Source organism: Diadema antillarum, unplaced genomic scaffold (assembly GCF_040938485.1).
Source record: "Diadema antillarum isolate AM-2024a unplaced genomic scaffold, OU_Dant_1.0 scf00000186, whole genome shotgun sequence".
Taxonomy (NCBI): Eukaryota; Metazoa; Echinodermata; class Echinoidea; order Diadematoida; family Diadematidae; genus Diadema; species Diadema antillarum.
In genome coordinates this window covers 326,153-340,142 of record NW_027271075.1, presented here as the reverse complement: position 1 = coordinate 340,142, position 13,990 = coordinate 326,153, and the positions used below count along the sequence as shown (strand labels likewise).

The window sequence follows — 13,990 nt, the reverse complement described above, 5'->3', positions numbered from 1 at the left end:
TTTTATTTCTATGGCAAGAATTTATTGAATCATACAGAACTTTCATTCACTTTACAGTTCGTGTATCCCTTCTGTAACCCTGAAGACCTTGATTCCTTTGTATATTAAGTTGGTATATTGTAGAGGTAGGTAATTCATACTTTCCACAGAATGATAAAACCGGAAACTTCTTTACTGAGAGGGAAACGATAATGCCGATTTCCAGTGAATTTGTTTGGACCAACAAAAAAAAATCCAACTGTCATTCTCAGTACAAAAGGGAGTGTAATCTCAAGTGACAATTGTTACTTTTTCATTGCTTTTTGAAAGACTGAGGAATATTAGTTCGTTCAATTGACTTTGTATTTCATTTATGTATGAAAAAGAAACTCAGAAATCAAATCAAATCAAATTAAATCAATACTACAAAGTGTGCCATTGTATAAAGACTTTATACATGACGGTGGAAGGCATCATTCATCAACAATGCAAAAATGTTGATGTTTCCAAAAGGGATGATACAACCTTTAAAGACATACTGTACATGTAAAGAAATTTTAGTAATTTCAAAAAGGGAGGTACAAAGTTTGTACATACATACTTGTATGCACCTGTCCATTGAAAATATCGGTCTAGTACTAAACATATAAATTCTTGCAAAATGTGCATCAAATTCTGGCAAAATTCGCATTTCACTGCACTACCTGCATCACAACAATGGACATATATCTAGATGTAAAACTATTGTCTCTGAACTTTTTCATTCCAACAGATGGAACATTGATTGCAACAGAAACAGCAGAATTTTTTTTTTTTTTTTCAAACTGAAATGCATTATAATACTATCAGGTATAAACAGACATGGACAAATACAAAAAGCTCTCAAGAAGATAACAGTACAGGGTGCGCTGTTTGCAACCAACGCCAAATGGGATTCGTTATCAGAGAACTTTTATACGACTTTATTTACACAGTGTCTGCACGAATGCTGGAAAGAGTCATTGTCATATTCATATGACCAGCTATTCCAAGTCTATAGATGGGTCTACCCACGACTCAAGAATATATATATATTTTTAAACATAATACTTCAGTCCCACATATCTCTCTCCTTTTTTTTTCATTTTTCTTCTTCTGGTTCTAACATTTCTTCTTTTTTTAACCCGTTGAGGACGAGTCCAGAATATACTCGGGCGAGCGTCTACGGGAAATGCGTGTTGTAGCAAAATCAAACTGTCCTCCACAGGTTAAAGGGTGTGTTCAGTTCTGGTCGAGGTGAGGATAGCTTTTAACATTTTGTGAGATATTCAGAAACCAATCTATGAGATGTCAAAGAGCATGCAATTCTAAAGGGTATCAAAATTTTATTTGATGAAAATTGGTTTTGAAATGGCTGAGATATCCAAAAACAAAGTGAAACAAAGAGATCCTAATAAAGTTGTGGCCTGTCGCCTTTTATTATTATCACTTTTTTGGATATCTCAGCCATTTCAAAACCAATTTCATCAAATAAACGTTGAATCCTTCTTAGAATGACATGCTCTTTCATATTTCATAAGAGGTTTCTCATTATCTCACTTCGAAATGTTCAAAACATGAATCCCTCACCTCAACCGGTACTGTACAGCCCCTTTAAGTTGGGTCTATTTAAAGAGTCACAAATGTAAAGTCTGCAAGCTCTAAAACTGGAAGGGTAATGTAGGAAGTGAAGAAGTGAAAGTAAAATAAAAACAACAAACTACAGTAATGATATGCATACTATCAAGCCCAGCTCAAGAACTGCGAGTGTAACCTGACTCTTAACAGCGCCCTCATGACAACATAATCAATTTTTAAAAGGGTGAAAGCTGCTCTGTTTATTAAAGCTAAGACTAAGAGCTGTCTTTTTTTTTTTTGCATCAATTGGAAGCTTCATATTAAAGGCTATTTAAGCACAATGGACCCTTCCAATCTCAATCGAAATTTTGTGGCAAAAGATATGCAGATAGATTGAAAAGTTTATGATTATTGGTTTATATTTTTGGTTTAATGAGGTATGTTTATAATGCAGATACTGCAGACGGATGTAGCTGACGAGGGTGAAACTTTTTCACAAACCTACTCCGCTGGGAGACTGGTGATAGGGGTTGGAGGGTGATGAATGGGCTAGTCATAAATTGCATTTGTGTGTATGTGTGTGTGTGTGTGTGTGTGTGTCAGAGGGGTTTATTCTAACTGAACAGATACACAAGACAGAATGTGCAACCTTTTTTTTCAGTGTAAACAAGCAACTCCCAACAAACATAAAAAATTGCAGTCTGGCACCATGCAGGGCACCCTGTAAAGACTTCAAGCAGTTAAAAGAAAAAACACAGCATCTCTTAGAAAGCTATTTTAGTTTGTAGCTGACTGACTGACTTAATGAATGTGTTCACGTCATAAAGCCGATGATACACGTAATAGGATATGTTCAAACAAACACATTATTTCATTATACCAACCATTAAACTGCTCTGTACATATAATGTCCAAATGTATCGGTACCAGCAAGAGTTCAAGGCACATAAGACCCTTTGAACTACTGCATAGTGCTTCAATACGACAGTAGTACATTGCTACTAAAACAAAAACAAAAACAAAAAAGTTACGTTTCAATTGCCTTGGATGCACCTGCATTATACATATTGTGTGCAGGCAACTGTTAGCCATGCAACATTTATGAAAATCATATATAGAGGCAAACATGTCACTATTTACTGAATACAATGAGGAAATAACATTTAAAAAAAAAAAAAAAATCAGCTTCATGTTTTCAGACCCTTCCTCTTTTTTTTTTTCCAACACCATATCCTGGTTCTGTGATTACAGCGTACCCAGCACTGCGGGCTTACAACAGTCTCCTATTCCTTTATATGGACCTCTGAAGTATTTCTACGGGAAATCATAGTGCAATCCCCCCAATGAGAAGCATTACCTTATCTTTTATACATAAATGCTGCCTGCATCCTTCTGGTTCCAAACAATTATAACATGAATCTTATGCGTGTCGACAAAAAAAAAAATAGAACATTTTTGAACACTTTTCTCTGAAAGGGATGTAGAACACACGACGTTCTTCGTTAGAATGGAGAGGTATCAATGACAAAACTTGTAGGTTATCAGTTGAACTACAAAGTTAATATGAAAAGATTTTGTGGATCTGTTATTCATGAGTACATGTACATTGTATCTAATTTTAAATTTCATTTCATTTCATTCATTTATTTATGCACGGTACATACTTCAGCCCGAAGGCTGTTCTTCCGCAGGTCCGTGCGGAAAAAAAAAAAAAAAAAAATCAAAATTACTTCCAGCAACAAATACAACTCTGAAGTGAAAAAATTGAAAAAAGAAAAGGAGGTTTAATATTATAATGCTCATGGAAGATGAAAAAAAAAAAAGAATCAAAGTAAAAGTAGTGATTGTGTTTTTTTCTAACAAAAACATGTCTTTTGTGTACACGTGTGTTTCTCCTTTGTTGAATTAAAGGTACAATTTACCTATGGGAGCAGCGATTTTAAAAATGTTTGAGTTATCACATTTGATGAATATGTGTAGGTTAGTTGTATCACAAAACATCCTATCATATAAACATTTTGCAATAAAACCTTAAAAATTGGGAGATATCCCTGCTTTTCTTATCAAACCATAACTGTAGACAGTTTAGTCTACAAACAATTTTATTATAACTATCGTTCACATTTTAAACAATACTTAACATTGATTATCCTGGTAATTCAAATTTTTACCATGGTTGTTTCTATGCCTATCTCCCATTTTAGAACTACATGTATTTTGAAGCACTAAAGTTGGATTTTTGTTTCATCTGCAAATGGTAAATAATGCCTTTAATATCCAAGTTCAATGACGCCGTATCAAATCACATATCACCTCCCTGCCAGGATTTTACTCTGAAATACCACACAGTCCGGTTTTGTTCATTTGTTTACTCTCAAAGCTTTCACAGGGCTCCTTCCCTCCTCCTCCTCTGTTAAATTTGGAAGCTGAATGAAGAAAAAAAGCACAAAAAATACCCTTTCCATTCTGTTTACCTCAAAGTTGCGGATATGGCTGTCTAGTCAAGGACCTCCCTGGTCTAGTTTGGTTCCCCCTTTTTCCCTTCTTCGCCTTATCTGAAACAACGTGAGGTTTACGGTTACCATGCTTAAATTTCAAATGCCTCCGAACTCCGCATTTCAAAGCACAAAGTCTATTAAGGAGAAAGCAATAGGTTACAGTGCTATCCCATACCTGATCAAATTCAAGGTAGTAGATTTTTCATGAAATTCCAAAGACAGAGACATCAAAGAACTGCAGACACAGGGTGCCATTGTCTAAAAATTTTCTGAGGCAGAATCACAACCCTAAATGCATTTGAGGCATTCTCAGGCGATAGATAAACGCAACAGTGTTTTCAAACCCATTTAGAAATGCCGATATGAAACACCTTTCAAAGGGCAATTTGAAATCGAAACACGTTTGAGACCACAACTGCCTTTCTGCGAGTAAACAAAATGCCGTCTTGAAAAGCATTTCTCTGAGCTGCCAATGTCAACTTCCAGTACTGTCCATGCCAGCTAAGATACAAAACAGTGCCCGCCTCAGTTGACCTCTACTTCCCAGGTCAAACGGCACAAAGCAGCTCCTCAGTGACAACACTCAAATTGCCACCATGTGATGTTTAGATAAATGCAGCACCCTGAGAATCACATTTCAAACCATGTTTACAACTAAAACGCCATACGAAATGCGTTTTGAAACTCGATTCTTTCTCACGAGTTATAGATAAATGCCACCTCCTTCTGCCCTCTCTTCCGGCGTGCCAGTTTAGAAACATCAAAAGAGATACAGACTTCCATGGAGTGTCAAATGCCGGTGTCACACTGGCAAAACTTTTTAAAGGCACATAGACCCGGTGGTTGCGGGGGCGCTGTTGATGATACTGCCGATCATCGTTAGCATGAAACAAGATTGCCGAAGTTGAGCTGTCATCAAGAGTAAAGCGCGTAGGTGTTGCTAGGTAACGTTGCCTTCGTTGTCTTCTGCGTGTCACGTAGTCTGTGATGCCAGGGTGTGCGCTTCTTAGTATAACGTCACAGAAGAAGTTTGCTAAAGGGCAAGTCCAAGCTATTTGATCACACGAGACTGAAAATTCAGAATGGGTCAATCTACATAAACTTGGTATCATTTTAAAGCTAAGAAGTTAAAATACATGAATTTCAAAAAGAAAAAGTAAAAATCCTTCCGCATAACCAGCAATAAGTTAATTAATCCGCATAAATTAAAATTTAGAGTAACGCGTGGGACATTCAAAAATTCTGCATTTTAAAATATATCTTTTAATTTTTACAAGTTTTTATGAAAATAAGTATGGTGACCTTAAGTCTGACTAACACGTTATCATGACTGTGATTTTCAGTTTCTCAACTGATTAAATATGCAAATGAGGGATGGGCCAAAATTAGCATGTCCCACGCGTTACTTTTTTAGGTCATTATTTCTCATGTGCATAAAAGTTAATGATTTAATTGACCTGAAACTTTCAAAAGACCAAATTCACAATGGACCTTATCATATCCAAGTGATAAAAAGTTACTCTGACAAATCTCATACTTGCAATTTTCAATTAAATTTAGTAACGCGTGGGACATTTTAGTAACGCATGGGACGATTTGTGTACAAGTCAATGGAAGTGTACTAAATCTTAGTCTTCTATGGGAAATGTGTACATTATTGAGGGATTTTTTGTAATTTTCTGAATTCTGACTTGAAATTTGGTGAAAAGTTCTACTTTGGATAAATAATTCACAAAAGATCATTACATGCTATTTTCAAGGTCACATTTAAAGTCAAATGTCAAAAAATAAAGGATAACACAGGCATTTCATATTTTTTATCATATCTATTGTTCTGGTGGATATAAATCATTTGAATTTGCAAGAATTTATTAGAAATACATCTACTTAGATAATTAGTACCCCATATTAAAGTTTCTCTGAGCAAATGTGCAATTCACATCACAATATCTATAGTGACAAAAATGTCCCATGCGTTACTTGTCCCACGCGTTACTATACCTATCTTTCTATAATTGACCTTGAGAGAAAACAGTTTCATGATTTTTTCTGAAATGTTTTGTTTCAGGTACAATTATTGTTGTAGAAAAAGATGTTTGTAATGATTTTATAGTATACCAAGTATTTTCACAAGAATTGAGATAAAAGTAAAAGAAGAAAAAAAAGGACAATTTTTGTGGTCCCACGCGTTACTGGAGAATAAATCTGCATAAATTAAATACTGAACGCGTGATTCTCATTATTTCTATTGTTTTGAATGAAGATACCTACTAGCTATCAAAAGCAACCCAACATATGAAGTTTCAATCTTAACAGTGCAATATAGGGCTAAATCTTCTTGTGATGTCCCACGCGTTACTGATGCAAAATAGCTTGGACTTGCCCTAAAACTGTCATCATCAGCCGAATCATGAACCGAACTGTGATCGGACCACTGACTACAGTGGATCGGACCTTGATCAGACTCGTGGAAATGGGTCACAGCGTAAGTGCTAAAGAGGAGTCCATAGCATAGGTCCCTGTAAGAAACTTGCACCGTGCGCCCGCGTACGCATTTGACTAAACCATCAGGTCTATGTGCCTTTAAACTTTAACCTCGAGAACACTTCGCAAAGTTTGCTCCTCCGTTCTCAGTGGCAACCAAACTTCTCAAAGTTTGGGTCACTGGTGCTCATGCACAATGACGAAGAAAGCGTGCACCATCTGAATGCTATCGATTGTTACAAAGTATGTAAACCTAAAACAATGCACACACGTATATCCCAATGAGAGCACACTTTGGAGGTGCCTCTATCACTAAATAACAGGCAGTGGGCTGGTTACCTCCTACAGAATCAGGGAATCGTGGCAGCTCTGCCTTGAACATGTTTACCGTCAGAGTCAGAAAAGAAGAAGGATTTAGTGGTATTTCTTTTAACAGTTCTTTTACTTTATTTCAGAATTTGAAAGAGTACACCATATTAGTTCTAAAATGTATTCAATTAAGGATGAACTCTTTTAGATTCTGCACGAAAGAAGAGTAAATGACTGAGCTTGAATAAAAAATACCCACACCCCAATTTTTTTTTTTGAGAGTAGACAGAAACATGTTCTTAGCTCTAGAGATGTGCATTATTGATATTTTATTTTTATTTTATTTTTTTATTTTTTTTATTGTTTTATTGTTTTATTTTTTTTATTTCTTTATTATTATTATTATTTTTTTTTTTTTTTTTTTTGGGGGGGGGATAAATCCATTCATTTATATTTAAACAAACAGACACACTAGTACGAGCCAAGCAAAGCCCATCCCGTACGAGCCACACTTCTGGTCATTAATTGCAAGATGCTGATGATGTTCACTGAAACTGCCGCTGAGGAGCAGGGAGCAGCATGCCATTCCCCCCCCCCCCCCCCCACCATTTCATCTCACGTCCACACAATTCCATCACTCAAGGTACTGAACGCGGGAGTCACGTTCATCGGGTAAATAAACGCAGAGGGGGGCCCCCCAGTCACTGTGAGCGCTCATCCGCTCACAGAACAGTTGCTCCTTCCAAGAATACTCCCCCATCTACCCTCACAGAAAATTTACGAGTGCAGGTACTGAAAATAATGACGATAACAATGATGAAAATGGTACGGAAATAGCTACAAGAAATTTGCCAGTGTTTCCTTGACTCACGGAGCTGCCAAAGCAGCAGTGTCGCATGGGAAACATCAAAGCACATCATCGTCAAAGGCCCATTTGTGTAGTTTTTTTTTTTTAAAGTGCTACTGCTTCACGAATTAGCAGCTCTAAGCAGGGACTTACGAACATTCCTCACTGGTCTAGCCATCAGTCACTGTAAAAGGATCCCAAATATGCTGATAAAATTGCTTAAAAAGACTTTCAAAACAGGCAATGGTGATAAAAAAAGGCTCGCACCCTGGATAATTTTAATGCTGAAATGGCATGGAAGTTCACAAGGCATTATAACAGTTTTTCACATGACTCTCCTCCATTGACAATATTTATGTTTCTACTGTATGTGCATATTTCCATTATCATCAATGTCTATAGGGAGTAGCACAAAATCTCAAAAGATGGGCATCCTTCCCTGTGAATGTTGTCGTTTAGGAACCAGAATATGGCATAAACCTGTTTCAAGTCTCCAAAATCACATATACATGGTTTGACTGACTGTACTTTTTCATTTGATATTCTATTCATATTCACTGCTTAAAAGTTTCATGTGGTAGAGTAAATATTTTCCGTCAGTTGGGCCATTTTTTTATTCACATAATTGCTTGTTTCAATTTAAAAAAAAAAAGGAAGGAGAAGAATGAGGCCTAAACATATTGTGGAAATGTTCCACTTTTCAAAATGATGAACCTTTCAGCTTGCCATTCACGCTTAAAAAATATAAAAAAGAATGCAAACTTGCTGCACATGAGTGTGATTTGCTCCTCAGTTGGCTGCACGAAGAGTAATTATGATTAAGGCATCTCAAAAGCCTGTCCAGATAGTTGACACATCATAAATATTATATGGTGATTGTTGGGAAAGTGAGTAGAAATCACAAAACAAACATTCATATTGCAACTGATTTACGTCGAAGTAGGGCAATTGTCAATCAGTTGCAATGAAAACATCTCGATGGAAGAATTTCATGAATTTGAAAAACATTCATATTCTTTTTTTTTTTTGACAGCAAGCTTCCTCATTGCAAACTGTCACTAGAAAACTTTGCAGGATATTATTTAAAAAGGATTGCAACTCAGTCCAACATTTTTTTGGGCGACGTTTCAGGTAGGGTTTGTTGCCTGAATGTTGTATATTTTCTGATTGTGAAAGTGTCTACTTACAGTGTAAATAACCTCATCCTTTAAAAAAAATGAAGGAAAGAATTTGCAAGTCTCTGTGTGTGTAAGTGTGTGTGCGTGCGTGTGTGTGTGCGTGTGTGTGTGTGTGTGTGTGTGTGTGTGTGTGTGTGTGTGTGAGTGATATTGAGAGCAGAACATGACTCATCAAGGCACACTCTGTCCTTTTACTTCTGATATTGGTCAGAGAGGAGCAGTCAGCTAGGGTAATCACATGTGCCACTGTATAAAAAGGTGATGGCCTGCACTAGAACCTCGATACCCTCTCTGTATTAACCCGTTGAGGACGGGCTAATTTTGCTACAATAGGCATTTCCCATAGACATTTACCCGAATATACTTGGGAGTCATCCTCAAGGATGACTCAAGCTTATCAATTTGTATTCACAAGTGAAAGCCAAACATTTCATGGTTCAATCTTCTTCTTCTTTTTTCTTTTCATCTACAACCTCTGTCAGTTAACTACATGCGGAAATTTCATTTTCAACCCAGAATATTAACCCGTTGAGGACGGACTGATTTTGCTTCAACACGCATTTCCCGTAGACACCTGCCCGAGTATTCTCGGGACTCGTCTTCAACGGGTTCAATTTCTCTTGCGCCTAAGTCCCACTACTAAGAAAAAAAAACCCAAAACAAAACAAACAAACAAACATCGTCGTGGGGGACAGGTAGCTTAGTGTATCCTCAGTTTACCACCTGTTGCTTAATGCCAAAGTTTATCATGCATTGTATTCCGAGTTCATTTTTATGGATGATATTTTCTCCATTGACCTAGCAACTGGATAGACTATCCACCTGTGAATAAATGTCAGTACATTGTACCTGAGGTGCAGTTTACATGTAGGCCTACGGGTTGTCATGATGTCAACTAAAGCCTAAAGCATCCTCGGGCAAGCTTTATGGTTGTCTGCACCAACCTTTCTTATGAAAAGTATGCTGTGTAATCTCAAACTGTTGGTAACCTGCTCTTATTCCCCCTCCCCCCCCCCCCCACCACCACCACTTTTTCCCCCATGACATCATAATTATCATGTCTAATCATCCCTGGGCCCTGTTTCTTAAGCTGTTCGTAAAGTTACAAACGACTTAAGAGCGACTGGTGATCAGTTCTTGTGCTGAATTATGGAAATTCTGATAAGTGTAGCGCACATCACAATTGATCACCAGTCGCTCGTAAGTTGTAAGTAACTTTACGAACAGCTTTATGAAACACCCCCCTGGTTCCTGTTGGGATGCTGTACCAGTGCAACATCTAATCCTCCTTTTTTTTCTGGATTCTTTATTTCTTGAAATGTGAATAGGCCATCCACTGGATTCCCTCTTGATAATAACAACTACATTAAACCCAACAGTTGCAAATTCAATGTATTACAAAGAACATTTCATAACACTGTACGAGGGAGGGGGGACAATTTCTTTAATATTTACACCACTTCTGAATATTCACACAGCCATCACTATCTGCTTCAAATGAAAAAAAAAAACCATTACGTTTCATTGAATTTCACTAATTTAATTCACACAAAAATAAACTTCTTTTGGTGTAGATTTTCTTGAAAATATAAATCTAAATAATACAAATTACCCATTTATTCAATAATGTGTTTACATTACAGAATTCTTGTTTTGTATGACAACATATCAGATTATGACTATATGAAATGCACACTGCTACTACTACTTCAGCACGGTGCTTCATAAGCATTTGCTTGATTGCCTGGGTCAAGTTAAAATCAAAGTCGGGCTAGTGCTTTGGAACAATCAGGAAAAAAAAAATGTTTGCCTGAATTGGGCAAGCAAAAAGTTTTGAAGGACCTTTTTTTTTCTTCACTTTTCCACCCTACAATTCAAACCCACAAATTCAACTATACAGAAGCCAAAAAAAAAATAATGACTGTTTAGTGATGCAACATACTTCAATTTCATTTCAGCAACTATCCAATGTTTACGTGAAGAAGCGCCAATGCAATGCAAGACCAACACTCAATCAAACCAAGTTTGTTACTCCAATGCATTTAAGCGTGCAAATAAAAGTGTGCTGTTCATTCAAATGATTATGTTTTAAAGCCCTTGAATTCAAAAGACATGATTTTCTTTATCATTTACTTATTTCTGGACTTTCTTTTTGGGCAAGTAAAATTCATGTTTGGATGAGTGTTCTGCAACAATTTAGAAATCTGCTTGCCCAACAGGGTAAGTGGCAAAAATAGTTAAAGATGACGAAAATTAAACACCTACAACGACCTGTCATACAAAAGGTGATAAATGAAAGCACAAGATCTTGATCTTCAAAAACTGTGGCATAATTTCATGTTTAAGCCAACAATGCGTTCAGTTCTGGTGCCAATCATGCACATACACAATGGGATTCAATCCTCCACTCAAAATGTGATTTAAATGAATGCTTGCCTCAGTGAATTATAGCGGCACGGTCAACGACTATATTGAAACGGACTAACGCCTTACGCAATGACAGTGACAACCCTAGTGCCATAGCGGGAGGGAGAGACGACTGTACCGTAACCATGGATGCATGCCCCCAATCTCTCTCGGCCACTTGCGCTCGGGAAAATGGGGGGGGGGGGGAGAACGGGCAAGTGCAGTCGGCAACGGCACGATATTTCATAATTACCGAATCGCTCATTTACCATGCGCAGCCTAATTTGAGCTGCAGTTGCACCTTGTTATTCCACTGATGCTTTCAACACGCTGGCTCTCCACACTGCACATTGCAACTACGTACTGCTACATAGTCTCCCTGAACAGACCCCTCATACTTTTTTCCTTTTGATTGTCTATTTTTGTTTTTAAAGAAATGGCAAAAGATGATAAACATTGCATGCATGGCAATCATCTGTAAGGTTTGATATTGTTTAGAATGAAGCAAGCATTCCTTTAATATCAAGGCACTCTAAAAGTGGCTTATATGTTGTATAAACCTGAAGGAGAAGCCTGAGATTGTACTAAACACAAAGTACAAATGCACACATTACAGCAGAAAGTAATGTCGGCAGATTGACCTGAGTGGACAAGGAGAAAAGATACGTGCAAAAAATCGGAGGTGTGTCTGATGACAGATGAGGATCAATTACCATGAATAGTTGATTAGGCTAAAGTGCTCTCGTAATGAATGTCCCCCCCCCCCCCATCCCACCTCTTTGGCAAGAGGTCGCCAAGCGAGGGCACTCATCATCAACCTTTGGGTAGGATGCGACTCCTAATGCACCCATCAGCGGCAAATCCCTCAATCCGACACCTCTCTGGCATAAATCAGGTGAAAAGACATTCTCCTCTCAACCCCATTTTGTAGAATACATGGTACCTAATGGCATACTAGTCTCGGAAACTAGACACTGAAGTGCGATATCTAAATCTGCAACTACTGAGGATTTCTTTGATCTCCAGTCAATTCTGCTCTGAATATTCATATTTTACATAGAGAATAATTACTGTGTGGTGACTTTCATGAAAATGATAATGATTACGAATGGTGCCATTTCGTCACACAGTCACCCCTCCTATTAACACAAGACCAGATTCAAGATGCTGAGCACTGGTTTTCTTCATCTGAGGTTTGTTTGGGGTTTCTTATTTTATACTCTTTTTAAAATTTATTTTCTGATATTTTAGGATTCATTCTGATCATCGTCAATGACAATGACAATATCATCTTCACATGATCCCATATATCATTAATCATGTCTGGAACAAGACAAAATTCCCAGTGGTCCCCCACATTGATTATTACGTCTGGAAGAAGACAATATTCCCTTCACCTGACTTTCAAGGTCTACATTGAGTGCCAATTGTCCTGTTATCAAGTCAAAACCCTTCGCATACATTCACAATGGGGTAATCACATAGAGTGAAGAATGTTTGTGGCACCTGGGAGGTCCACTAGGGGTTTTAGGGAATCAAGGGAGCAAGAAAATGTTTTTGCACATCACCCCAAAGTTTGAATTTGAATATCATAACAAAATCTTTGGGACCTACAGTTTTCATTTGCTAGATCTAATAAAAATTTTGTCGCATATAATCATACACGAACAATAAAGTATACAACGATATGTGGACAATAATTTTGGGACCTGGTTTTTCACTTCATTGTTACAACAGTGTCATTAAAACCATGTTCATCAAAACGGGAGTGCACTGTACCATCACGGGGGGAAAAAAAATGACAACTATCTGACAGTAAGTATAACCTGCCTACGAGTTCAATGTATATTTGCATACTCCCAGAAAATCTGGCTGAAGTCGTTACGACTGAATTACAGCTTATTCGCTGCTCAGTCAAATGATGAATAGTATGGTTCAGATGGCGCCAGCGAGCATCCAGAACCCTAGATCCTCCGAGGTCCCCGGCTAAAAGAGACTGTCTGCTTCATGCTTCACGCTTGAGGTGTTTTCTTCTTTTTTTCTTAATATCTTTACTCCTAGCAAAACCCAATCAGTGCTAGTGATCACTACAGACAGAGACAAATTTCCATGAAACAAAATAATCAGAGTGCAAAGAAGCATACAAAATCACTGTTGCTTTTTTTTCTATTTTTTTTCACTGGAAAATATTCCCTTAAACTATATCTCAAGTTGACAAAATTAAGAAATTATACAAGCATGATAGAGGTACTGCAATTGTACAACTCACTTGCATTTTTCATTCAATGAATACATTACCAGGGCTTGACACTAACTTTTTTTGGGGGGTGGCCCGATGGGGCCACCAAAATTATCAATTTCAAATTTTTGGTGGCCCGAGAGAAAAATTTGGTGGCCCGAAAAAAACTCAATAAAAAACATTGAAAGTCCTTTTTTTAATGAGTCAAATATTTAAGTTTTATCACAGTAAGAACAGTGGAAGCTGGACATATCTATTCATAAATAAACCTCTACAAACTCGCAACACTCACTCTTATAGGCACTCATTCAGTCCTTTTAATCCATCCTTTAAACAAATTTAACTGCTGAATGGTGAAGACTAAGTTATTCATTGACAGGCATTGACATAAATAAATGACATCAGATTACATGTCAATAATCAAGAAGCTAAAAGAACATATTTCTATTTCTCA

At 37.3% G+C, this 13,990-nt stretch overlaps 1 protein-coding gene across 1 annotated transcript in view; it reads right to left on the bottom strand.

Annotated features, from left to right (window-relative positions):
* LOC139723316 (E3 ubiquitin-protein ligase HECW2-like) overlaps positions 1-13,990 on the bottom strand; it is a 76,937-nt gene that overhangs the window by 32,248 nt on the left and 30,699 nt on the right. The gene's annotated exons all lie outside the window — the stretch shown is intronic.